General features: G+C 42.2%; 1 protein-coding gene across 1 annotated transcript in view; it reads left to right on the top strand.

Moving 5' to 3' along the window:
• Positions 1-24,098, top strand: part of LOC124803245 (KH domain-containing, RNA-binding, signal transduction-associated protein 2-like) — a 600,295-nt gene that overhangs the window by 165,676 nt on the left and 410,521 nt on the right. The gene's annotated exons all lie outside the window — the stretch shown is intronic.

Genomic DNA, 24,098 nt, shown 5'->3' with positions numbered 1-24,098 from the left:
TCTGTGTGATTCTGTTATTTCAGCAATGGTCAGTTTCTTTTCTGAAGAGGACAACGACGGGTATCATCGAAAACTCAGACCTGCATGGCGAATTAACGCTGCAAGTGAATCGGGAACAGTCGGTAGTATACGACCACATTTCGGTCAGACTCATCACTCTCACTAATTGCGCGGCTATCGCTCTAGACTGCAGCACCAACTTTGGTGGTGGGAGGACTGAACCACTGGGGCAGCAGCAAGTGCCGGAGCTGTGAGAGGTTCCCGCACGGCGTTTGGCGCAACTGTGGACGCAGGGTTGGCCCTGACGCTCGGAGCCGACACCTGTTGCTCCGGATATTTATGTCTTAACGGCTGAAGTGTTTTGTTCCGGAGCACCGCTACGCGCCGCTCTGAATAACTGCAAGACTGCAGATTCGCAGCACAGATGTATGCGACCGTTTCCGGGACTTAATCTGATGCTCCGAGACACTTTTATTATATGTGCAAAACTGTACCTTCTATGGTTGATACATCATCACGCAAGGGAGTGGGACAATATCATCTGTGTGACTCTGGGAGCAAGGACACGGATATCATAACTAACATCACCGAAACGAAAAGCTTTTATGTTTTGAATATGTATTACCTTTTTCTTCTCCTCTCAAGAGTTGTTTTTTTTTCTTTCTCTTTTTTTTTTTTTTTTGTTACGACTACTAGTACTACTACCACCACCACTTTCTTTTCTGTCTACTTGGAGTTCATGCATGGCTTGACATACACTAGCTGCTCTTAATACCTGGACACCTCTCTATTTTCTGTTTTTGAGTCATCAGACTTCTGACTCTTCATCTCAGAGCAGCACTTGCAATCCACGTCCTCAATTATTTGCTGGTCGTATCCCAATCTCTGTCTGCCTCTACTATTTTGCCCTGTACAGCTCCCTCTACTACCATGGAAGTCAGATCAGCGCATTAAGAACTTCTAAACCACTGAAGCTCATTCTTTTAACGCCCCACTGAAGTCCATTCCTTTTAACTCCCTATACACAATCGTTGTTCCAACTGGTGTGATGGTAGCACTTTTGGCACTCACGTGGGGTTCCTTCCGCTGATTTCATGTGGTTTTTTTTTTACAACTACCCACCGTAATTGCGTTTTCACGTCACCATCAGTGACGCTTCTGAAGAGTACATATGTCGCAGATGGATTAGTTCCTTAGGTCACAACGGATGACTACACAACGTTCGAGGTCGCTCAGATCTCCCCACCGACGAACACTGCCGTTACTGCTTGTCTACTGACTATACGTGAGTCCCTGCCTATCCACTCACTGGCGGATCCGTTTCTCTTGACATCTTCTGGTCTATATAACATCACGTGAGGCTGTCTCGATAGGTTTGATCAGAGAGTGTATCTATCCTTGCTGATGAAGTGACCAGATCGGATTTTTCGAAATCCGGTTGAACTGGATTTCACCCAGCCTGGAGATGATTGGTCAGCCTTTCCACAATCCGTCGAAGAGCTTTGTAATTTGGGAATCATTAGGCTGACTTAAGTGTAGTATTTTATGGCCCCTGTCAGAAGTAAACTTACAAAGAACCACACAGGAAGCTTGTTTTTACAGAAATGTTATTACAGGAGCAGAAAACGGTCAGTGCTGACAGGTAGATAGGTCTAAATACATGCTCGATGTCCTGTGGCTTTTTGTACCCGGTGGATGTAAAGCAGTCAGCTAGTACCGCTCACAGGTGTAGCAGGCGTGTCCTTGTCGCTGGAGGCGGTGTTTTAAGAGTTTGCGCACCTCAAATGGCTGACGCTCGCTAATCAACATAGTTGCCCTTTGGATACGGAAGAGTCACATAAATTCGGAAGTGCATGCACCTGTGCGGAGATGGAATTATGTTAAACTATTTAGTGTTTTCGAGACGAGCACTGGGATTTAGTGACCGTACATGTACTCGGTATGAAGTGGCCTACGTCATAGAGTGGATCCGTTAGTTAGCTGGATTAAGTTACTTTAATAAAAGTAATGAACTGGTGAAGTCTGAGTGAAGATAATAAATTGGATTTGTTTCTGTGGAATCTCAAAGTGTAGCGTTTATGTGTGACTTTTTCTTTACTATTTCTTATCTCCGGAGATTATCAGCTAAAGGTGCTTGGCGCCAAAGCGTTGTAGGGACTGCGACCATTGTACGTTTTCCTGTCCACTTGTCGTGTCTCTGACTCTTTCTGAAGACTCAGAAAGAGGGCGCAAATAATTCATTTCCTAGCGTGGACAGGTTTAACCATACGTAATAAAATGAAACACAGACAGCCGTCGTCTTGATGTCATTTTATTATATTGCAACGAGTTTGGACGACTCAGTACACCATCTTTAGGTCTTAGGTGACGCTCAGAACGTGAACCCCGATAGTATACACGATACCATAAGTGGTCAACACTTATGAACTGTCTACCGTAGAATACTACGTAATTGATGCTTGTAGACATAACATTGCTGTTACAGTATCTTACAGAAGCCAGTTCATAGACGTTGTCCACTTACGCGTTCGTGTATACGATCGGAGTTCATCTCCTCAGAGTAAGCAGGTGCCTGAAGATGCTGTACTGAGTCACCGAAACTGGTTCCAATATAATAAAAAACTTCAAAACTACGGCTGCAGGTGTTTCGTTTTATCACGTAAGAGAACTGCTGAAGTCCCACGTACCATCGAATCCAAGGATGGACATGAAAAAAACAAAATAACTCTGTCTCGCACATCAGACCAAGACTGGGATTGACAGCATATCAGTGCTGAGAATTTCACCAGGTGCTCCAGTAAACACTTCCTGGTAACTCTTTCGAGCATGAGGCAAAAGATTACGATCGGTTTGACAAAATCTTAAACAATTTGTGAAGAAAAGATGTGATGTTGGTTTGAGCACAATGGGATAAGTTTAAAAAATCACCCAAGAACTACGAGGAAGAAATATTAAATGATGTATATTTGTAAGACTGTACATTGTACAAAACTTCACTAAGTTCGTCACTATATTCGTGCTTGCCAAACCATAAACTGGCCAGCAAGGTCGCTGGATCTCTCCACAACTGAGAACGTTTGGAGCAAAATGGACAAGGCCCATAGTGTAGAAAAATTAAATAACGTCAGTTGCTCTGCTTGTGAGATCAAAATTGGCCTCAGACAGATCATTCACAGGAAATTTGCAGTACTACGAGACTGGGATCACGTAACTGATGTACTTTTCGTATACCGATCTTCCGACGACATAATAACGTATTTGCGTACAGTTAGTCTGTACGCTTCCATTGATATTATTGAAAGACTATCCATAAACCCTTATATTGACAGCTTGGCGGCTCAACGATCGACATATACACTCCGCAAGCCACCTACACCTCTTAAACAATCTTATGATGAGTGGTGGATGGTGCATTGTGTACCACTATCACTTCCCCCTTTCGTTGTTCCAGTCGCGAATAAGTAGCGGGAGATCTGATTCCTGGTAAGCATCTGTGTGTGCTCCAGTTTCTCTAATTTGACCTTCAAGGTCTTTTATCGACGTATAAGTAAGAGGAAGCAATATATTTGTGGTCTGTTCTAGAAATGCACTCTTAAAACGACTGCGGCTGGGCTTGGCTAAGCACCTCTGTGATTCTTCCGTGCTAGTGAATGAACCTGTAGCGAAATTCGCTGCACTTATTTGGATTCTTTCTATTTCTTCTACCACTCCTATCTGGTAAGGATCCCACACTGATTAGCAGTATTCGAGTATCGGTCAAATGATGGTTTTGCAAGATACTGCCTTCGTGGTGGACTACATTTCCTGCCGAGTCTGCTAATAGATCTGTCTCACATCAGCCTTACCTGCGATTACATTTTTGTGGTTGTTCCACTTTAAATCTTTGCGCACTCATACTCCTGGATATTTCATGGATGTGACTGCTTCCAGTTTTGTTCTCCGATCGTTTAATCATACAACAGTGGGTCTTTCTACTTGTTTAAGCGCAATACCTTTTATTTGTTTATGTTGAGAGTCAACTGCCATTCACTGCACGAAACGATGATCCTCTGCAGATCTTCCTGCATTACGCAAAAATATTCTAGCGCTGTAATTTCTTTGTATGAAAGAGTACCATCCACGAAGAGCCTCTTCGAACCCTCGATGTTATCCACTAGACCATACAGGGTGTCTCAAAACGTTTAGGTCAAGTGATAGTGGGTCCACAACTGAGCATATTCGGACAGGCTACACATGGTTGGAATTTCATATTTGCTTATGGACATAAAAAGCGTACACCGCATTACAACCACATAACAGTCACCTTTGATGGTATTTTCAACAGCCGCATAAACGATGTCTGGAGGGAGGACAATCCCCGTGTCATCCAAATCGGTCGCTAGCGGCAACGATTCTCTGTCAACATACGGGCGAGCATTGTCAAATATCACCAAATAGGACCTCATTTGCACCCTCCTCTTTCGGCTGGCCGACGTTTTCTGTGCTCCCACAGTTCTTGCAGATGTACGCCTTTTAGTCCGTGAAAGGATGAGGTTTCAACACGGCGGTGCACCTGCTCACTTTGATGATAACGTCCGCGAGCACCTGAACAACATGCAGCCTCGTCTCTGGACTGGAAGTGGAGGTCCCGTTCGATGGCTAGCGCGATCACCGGATGTCACACCTATGGACATTCTCTGGGCTTACGTCAAGACGTTGGTGTATCAAAACCCTGTGAAAACATGCTTGCTAGGGTCCAGGCTGCCTGTCTCCTGGTACAATACCAGGGATGTTTGAGGGAGTGCTTCAGAACTTCAAGCGGTGTTGTCATGCATGCACTGAGACTGGCGGTTGTTATTTTGGACAGTTATTATGAGTTACGTCGTTGTTATGCGGTTTACAATGTCTACTCATAACATAATTAATATGAATTTCCGACCACTGGTTCCTTGTCTCAATTATCCGGTTGAGGTCCCACTATCGCTACCTTTGATTTGTCCCAAAAGCTTCGAGACACTCTCTATATTGTGAGAAGTAATGGTCCCATATCACTTCCTTGGGGTAGACGGGAAGTTATTTTTACGTGTGAAGATTATTCTTCGTTGAGCATCACATTGTGTGTTCCGTTTGTTAAAAACACGGCTGTCCTGATATTCCGCACACTCTTATTTTGTTCACTAGGCAGCAGGGGGCAACTGCGTCGATCCCCTTCCGGAAGTCAAAGGACACGGTGTCACCGATATCTGGTGATTTCTAGACCTCGTGAATGAACAGTGTGAGCTGGATTTGCCACGATCGCTGTTTTAGGAACTCGCGAAAATTGCTACACGGGAGATTTTCGTCTCCAGAAATATCACATTACGCAAGCATGAAACATGTTCGAAGTACTGCAACAGTCCAACGTCGTATATTTAGGTCTACAGGTTTGTGCAGGTCTATAGTTGCTTATGCCGATAGCTGTCACTTTCGCGTTAGTACGGCGATCTAAAAGAGTGGAAAATAGTGCTAGACGCAGTTTCCATTTTCGACGATCTCTGTTACTGTTCCAAGTTCAGTGACCATAGCTGTATAATTAAAATTCAGTTGCCGCGTACATGAAAGATCATCACCTGAGAATGATTTGACTGATTTTGTTGTTTTTGTGTTCCTTATTCTCAGGGCAGGAATTAAATGGAAGAAAATTTCTGGAAACTCCACAGGAAAAGTCGGAACTTAAAATCAGTTGTGAAATATCACCACTGTTTTGTTGATTTTTCTTTTTCTGTTTTGTGTTCGTATTTGTTAATGGTAGTGGTATTGTTGATATGAAAAAAATAAAGTGTATCTGAGTTCAGTTTGAGACTTCTGTTGTCACATGTTTTCATAGTAATAAAATCGATTTGACAGTTAAATATATAATATATAGCACAGCACCAAGGGAATTGGTATAGGCATGCGTGTTCAAATACAGACATATAGGCCTATAAACAGGCAGAATACGGCCCATCGGTCGGAAAGCCTATTTGAGAACAAGTGTCTGATGCAGTTCGATGGTTCAAATGGCTCTGAGCACTATAGGACTTAACTTTTGAAGTCATCAGTCCCCTAGAACTTAGAACTAATTAAACCTAACTAACCTAAGGACATCACATACATCCATGCCCGAGGCAGGATTCGAAACTGCGACCGTAGCGGTCGCGCGGTTCCAGACTGTAGCTCCTAGAACCGCTCGGCCACGCAGGCCGGCGCAGTTCTTAGATCGGTTACTACTGCTATGATAGCAGGTGATCAAGATTTAAGTGAGTCTGAACATGGCGTTATAGTTGGCACACGAGCGATGGGACACAGCGTCTCCGAGGTAGAGATGAAGTATCGATTTTCCATTACGACCGTTTCACGGGTGTACCGTGAATATCAGGAAACCGGTAAAACGTCAAATCTGTGACAACGCTGCGGCCAGAAAAAGATCCTGCAAGAGCGGGATCAACGACGACTGAAGAGAATGGTTCAACGTGACAGGAGTGCCAGCCTTCCGCAAATTGGTGCAGTTTTCAGTGCTGGGCCATCAACAAGTGTCAGCGTGGTGTCATATCTCCTTGACAACTCCTTCTACACCATAGATGAGTTTTTGAATAATAATAGATAAATATGTAGGTACAATATATGCCATTCAAGGAAAGGGGGCCGCGTGGGATTAGCCGAGCGGTCTAGGGCGCTGCAGTCATGGACTTTGTGGCTGGTCCCTCAGGCACGGGTGTGTGTATTTGTCCTTACGATAATTTAGGGTAAATAGTGTGTAAGCTTAGCAGTTAAGTAGTTAGCAGTAACTTAGCAGTTAGGTCCCATAAGATTTCACACACATTTCAATATTTTTGAATAAAAGGGGTTGGTAAAAAATTTAAGCTTCAAAAAAGAGACTTGATTCATTTGTGCATTTCTTATGCAATTGACACGTTCCACATCACAACGGGTACCGTGAGATTGATCAATGGAAGAACTAACTAACTAACGAACTAACTGCGAATTATTCAACGAAACACAATCGATATGGGCTTTCGGAGCAGAAAGCCCACTCGTGTACTCTCGATGACTGCACGACACAAAGCCTTACGCCTGTAAACAACGATACTCTACTGTCAATGACTGGAAACATGTTGCCTGGTCGGACGAGTCTCGTTTCAGATTGCATCGAGCGGATGGACGTGTACCGGTAATGGAGACAACCTCACGAATCCACGGACCCTGCACGTCGGTATACCACATAACATAGCGAACGCCCCGAGCCTCGCATCTATACTCTGCTTGAAATTAGTCGGCATCAGAAATTTCAGGGCGGCAGTTGTGACGTTTCCGCGACATCAACTGTCTTCAGGCAGTCGCCACATTGCTCCCTCTCCACAGCGATAGAGTAATATGGTCTCTTATATCACAAAATGAAAAAAAAAATTTGAAATTTACGCATGGTACATACTTCCGTGGTTTCCTTACAATTTCTAAAATCTGATCTCAGTTTTAATTAGGGTCAATGCTCATATTGTCTTGAAAACTATTGAACTCATTGAAATAGCTTTTTCTCCTTCACTATCAAAATATATAAGTCAACATATATTTCCAAGATTGCGTATCGGATAGCGTTTAACATGTTCATGCAGTGATATTAATGTTTACCTCGTAACAGGTATGAATCCGCAAATCTCCAACAAAAATCAAGTAGAAGTAGAGAAACTGGCGTATAGTATCGAACTATATAGTTCCTCTAAGCAAATCAGAATTACTTTTTAATATTAATTACTGCCATAGTTTCGTTTATCTTGAAGTATATGGTATTTTAGAGTCCGTAAAAGTTTCCTACTTCAGAACTGTTGAGCACAGTGGTTTGTGCTGCTTAAGTGGCAACACAGTGGCAGCTGCTAATGCCAGTACTGCTCCCACTGGCGTATTGCTGACGGAAGCCGTCAATCCCACTAGCTGATGATGATGATGATGTTGATGACGTTTGGTTTGTGGGGCGCTCAACTGCGCGGTTATCAGCCCCTGTACAAATTCCAAACTTTTGTTCTGTCCAATCTCGCCACTTTCATGAATGATGATGAAATGATGAGGACAACGCAAACACCCAGTCATTTCGAGGCAGGTGAAAATCCCTGCCCCCGCCGGGAATCGAACCCGGAATCCCACTAGCTGTCATACGCCAACTACATCATATCGAACTAAAGAACCATGAAAGACTGGTCGTTAACATCTGATAATTTCACGTAGATTTTTTGTTTCGCAACAAATAAGCAGTCTCCCATTTAATCCGTGCACGCAAATTAACAATTCTACTGTAAAAACTGCAAAAATTCACTCCATGAACTTAGTGTGATTGCCTATTACCTGCGTACATTTATTGTTTCTGGTATATTTAAGCAAAAGAAGCTCCCAATTAACCAGCGTAGCAGTTATTTCATATCGAGTATCATTGACTGTGATGTGCGTGCGAAAAATACATTGTTATACAGATTTAATGTAGTTTTCTTGCGTGATTTCAAGGGAGATTCTCACTCTAAATTCATTCGGCGCAATTATTATCAAAAATTGAGATTTAATGAATCTTGCAAGAGATTCGAGAATTATAGCGGTTAAACTTGTCTAACACAGAAACAATATTTTCCCACTGTAGTACAATGGAAATTCGCTGATTATTTAAATCGAATTATTATAGCAGTGCCCGTTCTTGTATTAGTGTTGTATTGTTGGGAGCACTCCCATGTGGTGTTGTTGTTTCGTGTAGCACATACATTGTTGAGAATCCATCGCAGTTACATTTCGTTACGTGAAAAATTTCTGGCAGAGAATAGCGTCTCTCTGAAAGGTCGCAGATGTGTCTCTACTCTTGAGGATTCAGCAGCGATTCTCACAATTGGTGACATAGTCGTACATGACACCTGTCGCTGTAATCGCCAACCGCACGGTAGGAAAACTCTGGACACAAACCACGATGATGATGTTTTGGCGCGTAAGCGATGATTGCCTACAGTTAATATTAAACTTTTGGCATTGATTGATAGAGTTGTTGTATGTCCTCCTGCGGCATATCATGCCACATTCTATACAGTTGACGCTCTAGACCCTTAAAATCCCAAAGTGATTGGAGAGCCTTGCCTATCAAGCCCCTAACGTTCTCAATTGGGGTGCAGTCCGGTGACTTTTCTGGCCAAGGTATGGTTTGTAAAGCTTGAAAACGATTAATAGAAAATCTCATCGTGTGCGGGCTGGCATTATCTGGCTTCAGTTACAGTATAGCAACTAAAATTCTACATATTTTTAAAACTAGTTATGTAACGTGTCGGCGATTAATCCATACTTCGTCAGTCACACATCATACTGTAGCATGAAACAGCTGGTCAGTTACCAACTGAATTTGTGACATTTGCAAATTAACAGAGTTTCGTTAACGTCTTAACAGTAGTAGCTGTCTCGAAAATAGGAATTTGTGTTAGTTCACAACAGTTTCAATTTCAAAGTCTGTTTAATTTTTACGTACTTATAGATTATACTTCTTCGTTAATTTATTGATAATACTTCTACTTACTGATCATTGCTGTGTGGAAGGGTATTAATGTAACAGAAAAACGACTAGTTACAGTAATGCCAAGTTTTTCTCGATTGCAACGCCTTTAAATTTCAGTACAATATTCATTCCAAAGTACATGAGTCGTTGTACCTTGCAAAATGTTTTCTCATGTGGAAGGAACTTAATTTTCCGCAGTAATGTTCAGGAAAGTCTACAGTACATAAAAAGAGAAAGTCATTATTTAAAAGAATAAATATTAAACTTCTGTTATAGGCCAGGCTAGAAACGGAAGTGTCAAGTTACCATTGCAGAGCACTCTCCCCTAATCTGCCAATTGTGAAAATGGAGGCACGTGTTTCTAGTTCAAATACCCTACTAATTCAGTAATTAACTGGGAGACAAAAATATATCGAGATGTTTTCGTGGTATTTAGGATTATTCAAATGGTTCAAATGGCTCTGAGCACTATGGGACTTAACAGCTATGGTCATCAGTCCCCTAGAACTTAGAACTACTTATACCTAACTAACCTAACGACATCACACAACACCCAGCCATCTTAGGATTATTAAAACCAACTCAATAAGCTATAACAAACTGCAAAATTACACTTGTCGTATTATTTACCAAGTGGTGTACAAGTACGCAATGTATGAAAATTAGATGAAAAGAAAAAACCATACAGACGAGAATACCTTGAACAGTGTTAAATCATCCCGTATGCTGATATCAGAGATGGATAATTCAAACACGGATACTACACGGTGAGTAAATAAATTACAGAGCGAGTTGCTACATTTTCAACCCTGTACTAGTTAGGAAATTCAGAAGTCTGGTAATATGTAAAGTATGTCAATAAAACAGCTTCTCTGTGTTCCAGCCATGTTCGCCATTCTAATTAGAGCTCTGCGGACATTTTCAGCGAAGAATAATTATCTACAGTTGCCTTTGTTAGGCTGCGAAGGGAATTGCGAGATACAATCCCCCGACCCCAGGAAAGACTTTTTGTCGGAAACACGAAATCCTTAACTCGGCAAGCTGCGGGCAATGTACTGGGAAATTAAATACTTTACGGAATAATGTAGGTATAGAGATAAAAACTGACACACATGCTTGAAATGACATGGGGTATTGTTGAAACTAAAAAAAGTGTACGAAATTACAACAGATGGCAGATCATATGATACAAAAGCACTAATTACCACACCAATTAAGTTTCAGCAGAGATAGTGTTATTTATAACAAATGCTCAGCATGCTGGCTGTCATCCCTATGGAATAGCTCTAGTCGGGTGAAAATTTTATGAACGGCACTGTACAGCATTATGTATGCTAATAAATTGCCGTCAGATGTCGTCTTTTAGCATCCGTAATGAAGCGGGACGATTGCGGTAGACTTGAGACTTCACGTAAACCCACAACCAATAATCACACTGTTTGAGGTTTGGCGACCTGGCAATCCAGACATGAAGTTGCGACTCGGCAAATGATCTACACCAAACAATTTGGGCAAGAGATCTTCCACACGTGTAACATTATGGAATGGAGGGCCATCCTGCATAAAATTGGTAGCATCCAGTAGGCCTTTGTCCCCCACACTGGATTGCTAGGTACGGAAGACAGGCAACTGCTAGAACCGCAGTTGGACAACGAAATGCAGTCATTTAGTTCCACTTTGATACACACAGAGGGTTTATGGACAAAGATCAAACAGATTGTAAACAGTCTTCTGAAGAAGTACATGCTTAATAAGAGGATTAGGATGAGGAAAGATCCCAACTTGGTTTATCAGTGAAATTCGGAAAACGCTAAGGAGGAAAAGGCTATTGCACTCTCACTTCAAAAGAGAACGCGCAACTAACGACAAGCAAAGGTTATTAGAGATCCGTGTTCCTGAATGATGGGCGAAGCATACAACAACTACCACCGTCGTACCTTATGAAAAGAACTATAGACCTACATCTGTAACGTCGATCAGTTGTAGAATTTTGGAATACGTATTATGTTCGACTATAATGACTTTTCTGGAGACTAGAAATCTATTCTGTAGGAATCAGCATGGGTTTCGAAAAAGACGATCGTGTGAAACCCAGCTCGCACTATTCGTCCACGAGACTCAGAGGACCATAGACACGGGTTCCGAGGTAGATGCCGCGTTTCTTGACTTCCGCAAGACGTTTGATACAGTTCCCCACAGTTGTTTAAGGAACAAATTAAGAGCACATGAACTATCAGACCAATCGTAATTGGATTGAAGGGTTCCTAGATGTCAGAACGCAGGATGTCATTCTCAACGGAGAGAAGTCTTCCGAAGTAAGAGTTATTTCAGGTGTGCCGCACGGGAGTGTCGTAGGACCGTTGCTATTCATACTATACAAATGACCTTGTGGATAACGTCGGCAGTTCACTGAGGCTTTTTGCGGATGATGCTGTAGTATATCGAGAAGTTGTAACAATGGAAAATTGTACTGAAATGCAGGAGGATCTGCAACGAACTGACGCATGGTGCAGGGAATGGCAATTGAATATCAATGTAGGCAAGTATAATGTGCTGCAAATACATAGAAAGAAGGATCATTTATCATTTAGCTACAATATGGCAGGTCAGCAACTGGAAGCAGTTAATTCCATAAATTATCTGGGAGTACGCATTAGGAGTGATTTAAAATGGAATGACCACATAAAATTAATCGTCGGTAAAGCAGATGCCAGACTGAGATTCATTGGAAGAATCCTAAGGAAATGCAGTCCGAAAACAAAGGAATTAGGTTACAGTACACTTGTTCGCCCACTGCTTGAATACTGCTCACCGGTGTGGGATCCGTTCCAAATAGGGTTGTTAGAAGAGATAGAGAAGATCCAACGGAGAGTAGCGCGCTTCGTTGCAGGATTATTTAGTAATCACGAAAGCTTACGGAGATGATAGATAAACTCCAGTGGAAGACTCTCTAAGAGAGACGCTCAGTAGCTCGGTACGGGCTTTTGTTGAAGTTTCGACAACATACCTTCACCGAGCAGTCAAGCAGTATGTTGCTCCCTTCTATGTATATCTCGCGAAGAGACCATGAGGACAAAATCAGAGAGAGCCCACACAAAGGCATACCGACAATCTTTCTTTCCACGAACTATACGGGACTGGAATAGAAGGGAAATCCGATAGAGGTACTCAAGGTACCCTCCGCCTCACACCGTCTGGTGGCTTGCGGAGTATGGGTGTAGATGAGTAGAAAAGATCTGGCCTAGAACGCGAGAAAATTCTGTTCCTATGTAAAATCGCTAATCCTGTCCAAAGCTTTCACCCAGCGTGATGTACCAGTTGAAGGTAGCAAAACGAAGGTCGAAGTATTAAATTCCGCCTTTAATAAATCGTTTGACCATAGCACAGAATCTTGAGTGGATTTCATAGTAATGAGCATCCCTGACGTAGAGAAATACCTAACGACTTGAAAACCAGCAAGTGGCCAGGAGCGGATAGACCACAGTTCAGTTCTACAATGGGTACTCTATGGCATAGACCTCTCACTTAGCTTGCATTTATGGCGAACGTCTCGCACAACGTAAGGTTCCAAGTGAATGGAAAAAAGCACCAGTGACTGCAAAAAAAAAAAAAAAAAAGACACGTGACTACTGTATATCAGAAAAGTTAATGAACGGGCCTGCTAAATTACAGATCAATATCCTTAACATCGCTTTGGTGCAGAATTCCAGAACATATTCTGAATTCGAACTTTACAGATTTCCTAGAGACCGAAAAGATTCTGTCCACTAATAAGCAAAACTTTAGAAAGCCTCGCCCTTGTGAGACTCGGCTTGTCGTTTCTAAATTCATATCCTGAAAAGTATGAATGAAGGGCAGCAAGCATGTTCTATATTCCAAGATTTCGGAAAAGCATTTGACGCGGTACCCAATCAGACTTAACGAAGGTACGAGCATACGGAAAAGTTTCCCAGATTTCTTAATTTAAAGAAGTAAGTATGTTGACCTCGATGGAGATTGTTCATCAGCGACAGGTGTATCGTCAGAAGTGGCCCGTGGAAGTGCGATAGGACCGCTATTATTTTCTAAGTACATAAATGACCCGATGGACAGTGTGGGCTGCAATCTGCGGTTGTTTGCTGATGATGCTGTAGTGTACGGGAAGTTGTCGAATTCGGTAGCATGACACAAGATGACTTGGACAAAATTTCTAGATGGTGTGATGTATGACAGTTGCCTCAAAATGTAGAAAATGTAAGTTAATGGCGATGAGTAGAAAATCAAACCTGTAACGTTGGAAAACAGCATTGGTAGCGTCCAGCTTGTCACAGTAATGTGCTTTAAAAATCTGAGCGTTAAAAATGCATGTAAAATGGAACGCGCATGTGGTGTGGTTCAAGAGGCGGGTTGCTATATTAGTTACTGGGAATTTAGAATTACGCGCATGTCTTACGGAGATGCTTCTGGAACTCAAATGAAAGTCCCTGGAGGGAAGGAGATATTCTTTCCGAGAAGCACTATTGAGAAAATTTAGAGAACCGGCAGTTGAAGCTGACTGTAGAACGATCCTACTACCACCAATATACATTTCGCGCAAAGACCATGCAGGAAAGATACGAGGAATGAGGCCTCATACGGAGGCATACAGACATTCGTGTTTGCCTCTCTGTGTTTGCGAGTGGAACAGGAAAGGAAATGACTAGTAGTCGTACGGGATACCGTCCCCCACGTGCAGTGCTGAAGCTTACGCAATTGGTGTGTATACGTAAATGCAGGTGTCAATCTCTAAAGTAGCACCCTGCATTTCTCAAAGAAAAAAGATACGAGCACGACTGATGTAATTCCATACCAAACAGTGACTTTTCCGGTATGCAGTGGGATTCCCACGACAGTTCTAGGATTTTCGGTAGCCAAAAATCTACAGTTACGGGTGTTGACAGACCGTCACAGTACGAAATGGGCTTAGTCGGCCCACAAACCATTAGATAAATAATCGTCATCTTCCACATTTTTTGAAGTCCTCCACCGCAAATGCTCTTCCCATCACAGAATCAGTGACTGACAGTTCATGCTCACTCTGGATTTTGTACGGATAGCATTGGAGGGTATGTCTTAGTGCACTGCAAACAGTAATCCGCGGAATGTGGGTGCGGCTTCACGAGTGCTGACTCCACCATGCGGAAATGAAGTCGTTGCAGACTTCATTTCTTCCTGAAATGTCCGAGCAACAGTAGCACTTGAGTGTGACCGACCATTACGGGCCGATCATCTAATCGAACTTCGAAATCATTTTATACACAGGACGTTTACCCTATCGAATACTCTTCTTATGATAATAGAGGCGTAGAAGACACTTAAGCTTCACTAACAGTGCCTTTTCTGGTTCAAGTCAACATGCCCCAATTACTGGCGCATCTGACTCCCTTTTCCATCAGTTTTGTTATTTCAGTTCCCCACAAAGTGGGCGCGATCGCAGCGGTAACAAACAGTCCCTGGGCCAAATGGTACATAAACAGTGTTTAAAGATGATTAAAATGTATAAAAGAGGACAATAACATATGATTTAGGAAAACTACATTGGTGGGCGATGTATATGATTTCTACATAAAAACAAACGACAATATATGAGGTTTTTGTAAAATACACGTAGATGGGAAGTATTGATGGTTTTTATAACTTGTTTTAGTTAGTTAAACTATAGTCACTGATGAATGTGAATGATACCGTGGTGTAATGGTGATGGTAGGCGACACATCTAAATAATGTTCACGATGAGGGTACGTCGATAAGTATGATAATGGAACCCTGTAGGCCAGCAGGTAGCGAATAGAGTTCAGCAAGAGGATGAAGGGAGAAGGACAAAGCCGAAGGATAGTGTGAGGTATAGAGTTGTGACTAGGTTTGGAAAGTGGGATATCGCAACAGATTTCATTGTTTGGGAGTGGGTTAAAATTTCGACGGGATATGACGGACAAAGCATGAACGTGCAGGGAAGGTGGAATATGGATGTAGTGGCACAGCAGGGTAGCTGGATTGTTTATTAGAGGGTGGGAAATCGCGTGCTAGGACTGAGTTTTCGATTAATGTACCCAATTCGAAGGTACTATAGAAAGAGAAGGAGGTATGGGAAGAGGATGAATTGATTAAAGATGTGAGTTGGAGAAGTTAGGTGAATGGGGAATGTGAGGAACGTTGGCGAAGGCTACGATAGGGCGGATGAGGGATTTATAGGCGAGGATAATGGTAGAAGGATATCGCACATGCGGCCCGTAAGTAGCTTAAGTAGTTTTAGTCTGCTTCGGTTTTTGTGTTGGATGGTAAAAAACGTGCGTACCATCCTAGGTTTTCGTCGAGAGTTAATCCTAAATATTTTTCTGTGTTAGCGAGACAGTCGTTTCGTTGTAGTTGGAGAGATGTTAATATGGATGATGGAAACGCCGAGTGGTACAACTGAAGATGGTAGTGCGGCTTTTCTGTGGATTTACTTAAAGTTTCCACGTATTATACCACTCGACTAGAAGAATCAGGTGGAGCTGGATGGAGGCATGGAAGGATTGAAGGGTGTGGTGAGTGCCTAGGTGGATAGTTTCGTCAGCATATTTGCAGGATGTAACAGAGGGGTTAAAGCACAGAGCTTGAGGCACACTTATTTGGGGGACGAAATATGTGGTAGCAGGCGTGGTTGATTATGATGTGTGTAGTAGGGATGCCAGTTACAGCTCAAACAACCGGTTTTCAGTTATAACTCTTTTTGACCTTCAGTTTCACCCGACTGTAAAACCGCTCAGGATAACCGGTTTCTCAAATAACCAATTTCTTATCGTTATAATTTCCAGCAGTAAATGTAGTCGTTGAACAAGATTTGAATAATTCTAAGACTCCCTCCCAGGTTTGTGTTATACGTTTCAAGATAAGTGGAATAAAATAGGTAAGTAAAAGAAAACGTAGTCTGTTCACCATTAGCTGCTTTTCTCGAGAGGTAATGAGTGCTTGAATACCACTGATTCTAATTTTTTAAAATCTTCGTTCAAAAATAACTTTGTAATCGAGGATCATATGACTATTTGGGCATTACGAATAGTCAGTACCAAAGTGTGAAAACTTAAGTTGTGGAATTCTGCTTTTGTGTTAAGGTGTTGATTTCCAAGGACCACAAATATGTAAAGGCATAAATAGAAACAGGCAGGAGACCAGGTGCTTTCTATTTTAAAAAAAAAAAAAAGCCATGAGTGAATTGTTAAGTTTTTAATTTTCTGCTGTTGCCATAACTTCTCCTCTCTTATTACTTCACATTAAAGGCACACAAGTAACAATAAGTTGTGTAAAATTTGTAGCTTTTTTTTTATTTCGAAACGAAAACCAATTTTTAGTTCCATTTATATCTTTACTTTTTAGAGGGAGGTCGAACGCAACTGATTTTTTGCTGACAATACTAAAAATACTCTTTCAGACAATCGAATGAACAATTTAAATAGTAGTCAAAATATAATACTTACTAGGAAGAATTACGTGACAACAGTTAAAACTTCAGTAATGAATTAATCGACTGGGCACTATTTATTGTTCAGTCTGTTGAGGAATAACCATTCTGTAGTATGTTGATCTCTAATTTGTCTCCATAAGAAAAAGTACTATTCAAAGACGATACAAATATTGGAGAAGCACAGGACATACTATCGAACTCCATTCCTTCTGGAAAAAAAAGGTTTTTAAAAAAAAGATCCATAGCATCTCTACTGTGGACAACGGTTATTTCGGTTTTGTGCCCGGTTATCAGTGCAAAATAGAAGTACCTGTTATAACAGAGACTAAAGAAATACCGGTTATTGAGAACTAAAATACCGGCATCAGTTTTAACTGGTTTGTTTTTCCCGTCCATAATATGTAGGACTGTGTTGAAGGAAGGATACTGTAAGGCATAGATAGTTAACTGGGGGTGTGTAGATTTGTAGTGGACTTCCTCTTACACTGCAGCTCATTTTAGACATGATTCTCAAGTGGCGTCACTGACGTGCCACTGTCCAATGCCGTCTGTTGGCCGGATTTCGCACTCGACTTCGCTTTCAATAGAACCCCAAGTCATTTCCATGAATTACTGCATTTTCAAATGTTAAAGGTCACCCTGTGCTCCTCGCGCCGCGCCATCGTCGCCCACAGTAGAAGCGGCCGCCCGGCTAGCCGGCAAGGTAGCCACTTTTTCGCGCGGCCCATATAATTCGTAAGGGCCGAACGGCCGCGCCATATATAAATGTTGCCATCGCGGGCGGGTCATTAGTTACAACGGAAAATTGCCGCACTTGGGGAAACCAGAGGCAGAGATAACGGGGCTGTAAATCAGAGGTCGTCGCGAAGCAATAGCCGCTAGCTGGGGGGAGCTGCTTGGGGTCGGGTTTATGGGGGTGGGTGGGTCAAGCTCCACAAGATGCCGATCTAGTCAGCTGCTGGCAGTGTTGGTGTTACAGCGCAGCTCTGACTGCATGTGTAACGTAAGACTGTTTCAGAAGAAATGTCATTTTGCCGATAGAGATTTACCCGCGCCCGGGTTCCCGGGTTCGATTCCCGGCGGGGTCAGGGATTTTCTCTGCCTCGTGATGGCTGGGTGTTGTGTGATGTCCTTAGGTTAGTTAGGTTTAAGTAGTTCTAAGTTCTAGGGGACTGATGACCTTAGAAGTTAAGTCCCATAGTGCTCAGAGCCATTTGAACCATTCGATAGAGATTTAGTGATCAAATAATTATTTTCTTTTACTTTTTGCAATAGAAGCCACGAGGTATTAAATGCTCGGAAAAACCGAATTAAAATAGAGAGTCAAGGGATATGATTCGCAGATGATATTGCTTCACTCAGTGAAAGTGAAAAAGATTTACACAATTTGCTGAATGAAATTAACAGTCTCTTGGGTACAGAACACAGACTGGGAGAAAATCGGAGAAGGACTAAAGTAATGAGAAGTACCAAAAATGACATCAGCGAGAAACTTAACATCAGGCTTTGTGATCAGAAAGTAGACGAAGCTAAAGAATTCTTCTACCTAGGCAGAAAAATAACGCGTGACAGTCGGAGCAAGGAGGATATAAAAAGTAGATTAACACTGGCAAAAAGGGCATCCCGCATCAAGAGAAGCATACTAATGTCAAATTTCTGAGAATATGTGTTTGGAGCACAGAATTGTATGGTAGTGGAACACGGACTGTGGGGCAATCGCAACAGAGGAGAATCAAAGTCTTTGTGATGTGGTGCTACAGAAGAATGTTGAAAATTACGATATGGCAGCGCCTGTGTTATTCCGAATTGCGATGCTATCTTCCTTTGGACATGTATGCACGTCCAAAGGTACGCCATAGCGGCGACTACAGCCCGCATGAAATACATTCGCTACTGCGAATATGAACAACCATCGGGGTAGAAAATTAAAAGAGAATGAAAATTTTTGCCCGACCGGGACTCGAACCTGGATTGCCTGTTTATCTCGAGTGGTCACCTCACCATTAGGCTAACCAAGCACAACTCACAGCCACGCGTTTCATACGTCTTCAGCCATTTGTAGGCAACTTGTACACGTACATCTATAATGTATACTCCTGTAGAGGTGAGACATTTTACTTGAAATTCACTTGCCCGATGTCGGCAGATAAATACGATATTGCAGTGCCTGTCTTATTTCGAATTACGATATCCAAAGGAACACTACATCGTAATTCGGAGTAACACAGGCATTGTAATATCGTATTTATCCGCTGACATCGTGCAATATATTTTCAAGTAAAATGTCTCACCTCTACTGGAATATAAATAATGGAGAACGAGTACAGCCTGTCGACAAACGGTTGACGACACATGTGAGTTTGGGCTTTGCCATGAGTCGAGGTCAGTTATGTTAATGGTAAGGCGACCGTTCGCTATAAGTGGGAAGTCCTGGAGCGAGTCCGAGTTCGGCACAAATTTTCCTTGTCGTCTTTCCATGCTACAGTTGATGGTTGTCCATATTTACAATTGCTAATACGTTTCATGTTGAAAATTAGGTGGACTGATAAGGTAAGGAATGACGAGATTGCCTGGAGAATCTGTGAAGAAAGGGGTATGTGGAAACCACTGACAAGAAGGGGAGTCAGAACGATAAGAAGTGTATTAAGACACCATGGAATAACTTCCATGGTACTGGAAGGAGTTGTAGAGGGTAGGAAAGATGGTAAAAGCTGCAGTGCAAAACAGAGATTTGAATAAATCCAGTAAATAATGGATACTTAGGTTACAAGTACCACTCTGAGATGAAGATGTTGGCACAACTGAGGAATTCGTGGTGGGCCACGTGAAACCAGTCAGAAGACTCTGAAAACTGAAAAAAAAAAAAATCACCTACTGGAATTTTCTGCGCTCCCTCAAATGCTTTTGATTGTGTAAGTCACAAAATTCCTCTTGATAAAATTCAGTATTGTGGTATGAGTGGGGCAGTGCACAGATGGTAAATTTATATTTAAATGAAGAGTGCAGCAGGTTCAAATAAACGATTCATATAATGCAACGAATCAGCAGATTCCTCAAACTGGGGTGATATCAAGAATGGCGTTCCGCAAGGTTCAGTCTTGAGTCCCTTATTGTCTTAATATATATTAATGACTGGCAGCCTTTAATCACCAAGATGCAACACAAGCTCTTTTTGCTGACGACACAAGTATAGTAATCACAGCCAACAAACAAGCATTAGCTGGGGCTATTATACATGATATCTTTTGGAAAATTATTAAGTGTTTCTCTGTGAATGGACACTCTTTAATTTCTAGTAAAGCTCAGTATACAGAGTTATGTACAGTAACATAATGAATAAATATAGATTTTAACACTAGTCTGTAACTATGGCAGAGTTTTCCAAATGTTAGGTGTTTCATTGACGAGAGTTTGAATAGAAAAAAAATAGTGATGATCTACTGAAACGTCAGAGTTCAGCTACTTGTTCTATTAATGTTATTGTAAATTTTTGTGATGGACGTATGAGTGAATTATCTTACTAAGCCTGATTTCATTCACTGCTTTCTTATGGCATCGTATTTTCAGGTAAAACATCTTTAAGGAGAGTAGTATTCATTGCATAGAAACGTGTAATGAGGATAATAGGCGGAGGTCACCCATGATCATCTTGCAGACATTTATTTAAGGAACTTCACAGTAAGATCATATTCACTTACGAAATTTGTTATTAATAACTTCACTTCAAAAGCCATAGCAATGTGCGTAGGTACAAAACTACGAGAAAGGCTGATCTTCACTATTCTCGGTTAAATCTAACTTTGACACAGAAAGATGTGAATTGTGCTGCCATAAAAGACTTTTGTTACTTACCAAAGAGCATCAAAAGTGTAACAAATAACCAACCAGCATTTACAAACAAATTAAAGAGTTGCTGAATGACAACTCCTGCTTAATAGTCGAATTTTTAGATATAAATTAGTAATTACACAATTATTAAGACCAGTTTAATTACGGCGTGTAAAGAAACCTTTGTTAAACTGACATGTTCCTCACCATTGTGAAGTGTCGTATTCATGATCTGTGGAACAAGTATTAATCTAATCTAATCTTTCAGATTGGACTTACGACAGTATAGAAGAAGACAATAACAACTGTAAGAGAATCGATAAAAACAGCCAAGTAACCGTGTAATGGCAAAACGAGAATAAAAATTCGTAATAAATATACTTATTGCCAACAGTGACTCAAGATTTTCACTGCTTTCTCGGTCTGATTAGAAGTACCCGGCCTCCTTTTAGTGGGCGTTAATATTTTATCTGTCCACCCTTCGCCTCTATTACGTCTTCAGCTCTGTTGGGGACACTTTCAGCGAGTTGTCTCAATGCCTTTGTAGCAACCGCAACCCATGCTTCCTCAAAAACAGAAACCAGAGAAGGCGGTGACGTAGAGCTCTGAAAAAATGGTTCAAATGGCTCTGAGAACCAAAGGACTTAACTGCTCAGGCCATGAGGCCCCTAGAACTTAGAACTACTTAAACCTAACTAACCTAAGGACATCACACACATCCAGGCCCGAGGCGGAATTCGAACCTGCGACCGTAGCGGTGGCGCGGTTGCAGGCTGTAGCGCCTAGAACCCCTCGGCCACCCCGGCCGGCTCGGGGCGGGAAAGGTATGTAATTATCCATAGAAGATTGCCTCACAATTGTTGCTATATGACAGAGTGCATTGTCATGCTGATATAAGCGTCATCGTCCTGGATCTGTAGCTCTACCATACGCAATACGCAATGTTGTAAAATGTTTTCGCCGCGCGGAGTGGCCCGGCGGTTTGAGGCGCCATGTCACGGATTGCGCGGTCTCTCCCGCCGGAGGTTCGTATCCTCTCTCGGACATGATTGTGTGTTGTTGTTGTTAGCACAGGGTAGTTTCAGTTAGTTTAAGTAGTGTGCAAGTCGAGGGACCGATGCCTCAGCAGTTCGGTCCCTTAGGAATTCAGACACATTTGAACACTTTTTAACATGTTTTCACGTCGTTCCAGTCGTCCACTGCCCTGTGGCAACGCTCTTTACAGCACCTCAGGCGTGGCGTAGCATTGACTACATAAACTTCTTTTTTTTTTGTTTTTTGAGACCTGCTCGATCACTGTACTCCATTCTCTTCAATCCACCACGCATAGTCAGTGGGCTACACTGGCTGCTGGTAGCAGTTTGCAACTCACGACTGACCGCTAATCTCATGCCATTACTTTCAAGTAATTTCCACATTGCTCGAAGGTCTCTCTCCTACAGTATTTAACCCCTACCAGATCTTAGTTGAGCTGTGGTCGATCCTTCGCGTTTGCACTACACAATCACATCACCAGAAGTCCACTTGCGTAGCTTTAGAACGGGTAACGTGGCCCCTCATGGATCTGTTACTCAGGTGACAATCAATGACTAGTCCATGTTCGGAGTCACTGACCTCTCCCGACCGACCCATCAGCGATTTCATGATTTAAATAATGATGAACTCTACCAGTTACCTATCTCTTCATGCTTATCACAACGCGGTTTGAGAATGCTGCTGATACTGCTTCTCTACGGCACAATTCTACACGATTCCACTTCTCGCAACATCTAGTGGTGAATTCAGCATTATACAGAGGTATTCGGACGCTTTTCATCATACAATATATCTCTAAAGCACTACACTTGAATTTGGGATGATTCCTTCAACACTGTCACAGCCGACTCTCTTTCTCCATCCTTGTCCACTCAAAAACAATGATCTCCTTGCCAACGAAGTGTGTGGGTATCACGTTTCCGTAAAGGTTTAGCTCATCAGTTTACAAAATCTGGTAAAGGGCCTATTACTTTCACGCTTCCATGAAGAAAGTAAGAGAGGATTTCACTGCTCATCCACAACCCTGACCGCAACCTCCCGTAGCTCTAATTCAATGCAGGCCTCATGTGCGGTAAGATATACTTTTATTGTTATTTTATCATGTCATTGACAGTTAACTGCAAATTTTATAGACACTGTAATTATCGCTATTCCCTCTCTTCTTATATCTATAGACAGTCTGATTCTACGAAGATGATGCGAATAAATTTGCTCCCCTTCTAGCAGTAATTTGTCGTAGATCGCTTGTGCAGCGAAGGATGCCTAGCGACTGGAACAAAGCGGAGGTCATTCCCGTTTTTAGGAAGGGCCGTAGGGCAGATGCACACAGTTATAGAAATATCGCTGACGTCAATCTTTTGCAGAACTATGGAACATGTCTTATGCTCAGGAATTATCATGTTTTGTGACAATGATAATCTCCTCTATATAAATCTACATGGATTCTAGCGAAACTCAGCTCGGTCTGTTCCTTCATGAAATCAATAGCCGGCCGTCGTGGCCGAGCGGTTCTAGGCGCTTCAGTCTGGAGCCGCGCGACAGCTACGGTCGCAGGTTCGAATCCTCCCTCGGGCATGGATGTGTATGATGTCCTTAGGTTAGTTAGGTTTAAATAGTACTAAGTTCTAGGGGACTGATTACCTCAGATGTTAAGTCCCGTAGTGCGCAGAGCAATTGGAACCATTGGAAATCAATAGCGACGTAGACAACGGCACTCAGGTTTTTGCCGTTTTCCTTGACTTCAGGAAGGCATTTGACTCCATCCTGCACTTCCGTTTAATGAAAAATATACGAGATTATCCAGTATCGGAGCAGATTTGCAACTGAATTCAAGACTTCCTTACAGACAGAACTAAACACGTCGCTCTTAACGGAATAAAATTGACAGATGTAAAGGTAATTTCCGGAGTATCCCAACGAAGTGTGATATTACTGTCACTGTTTACAGCATATATAAATGACCTAGCGGAAAGTGTCGGACGTTCAAAAAATGGTTCAAATGGCTCTGAGCACTATGGGACTTAACATCTATGGTCATCAGTCCCCTAGAACTTAGAACTACCTAAACCTAACTAACCTAAGTACATCACACAAGACCCAGTCATCACGAGGCAGAGAAAATCCCTGACCCCGCCGGGAATCGAACCCGGGAACCCGGGCGCGGGAAGCGAGAACGCTACCGCACGACCACGAGCTGCGGACGCGTCGAATGTGCTTTAAGGCTGTTCGTAGATGTTGCGGTTGTGTATAACGAATTAGCAA

The sequence above is a fragment of the Schistocerca piceifrons genome, chromosome 6, assembly GCF_021461385.2.
Source record: "Schistocerca piceifrons isolate TAMUIC-IGC-003096 chromosome 6, iqSchPice1.1, whole genome shotgun sequence".
In the NCBI taxonomy this organism is placed as follows: domain Eukaryota; kingdom Metazoa; phylum Arthropoda; class Insecta; order Orthoptera; family Acrididae; genus Schistocerca; species Schistocerca piceifrons.
Note: the sequence above shows the minus strand (reverse complement) of the source record. Positions and strands in the feature narration are given on the sequence as shown.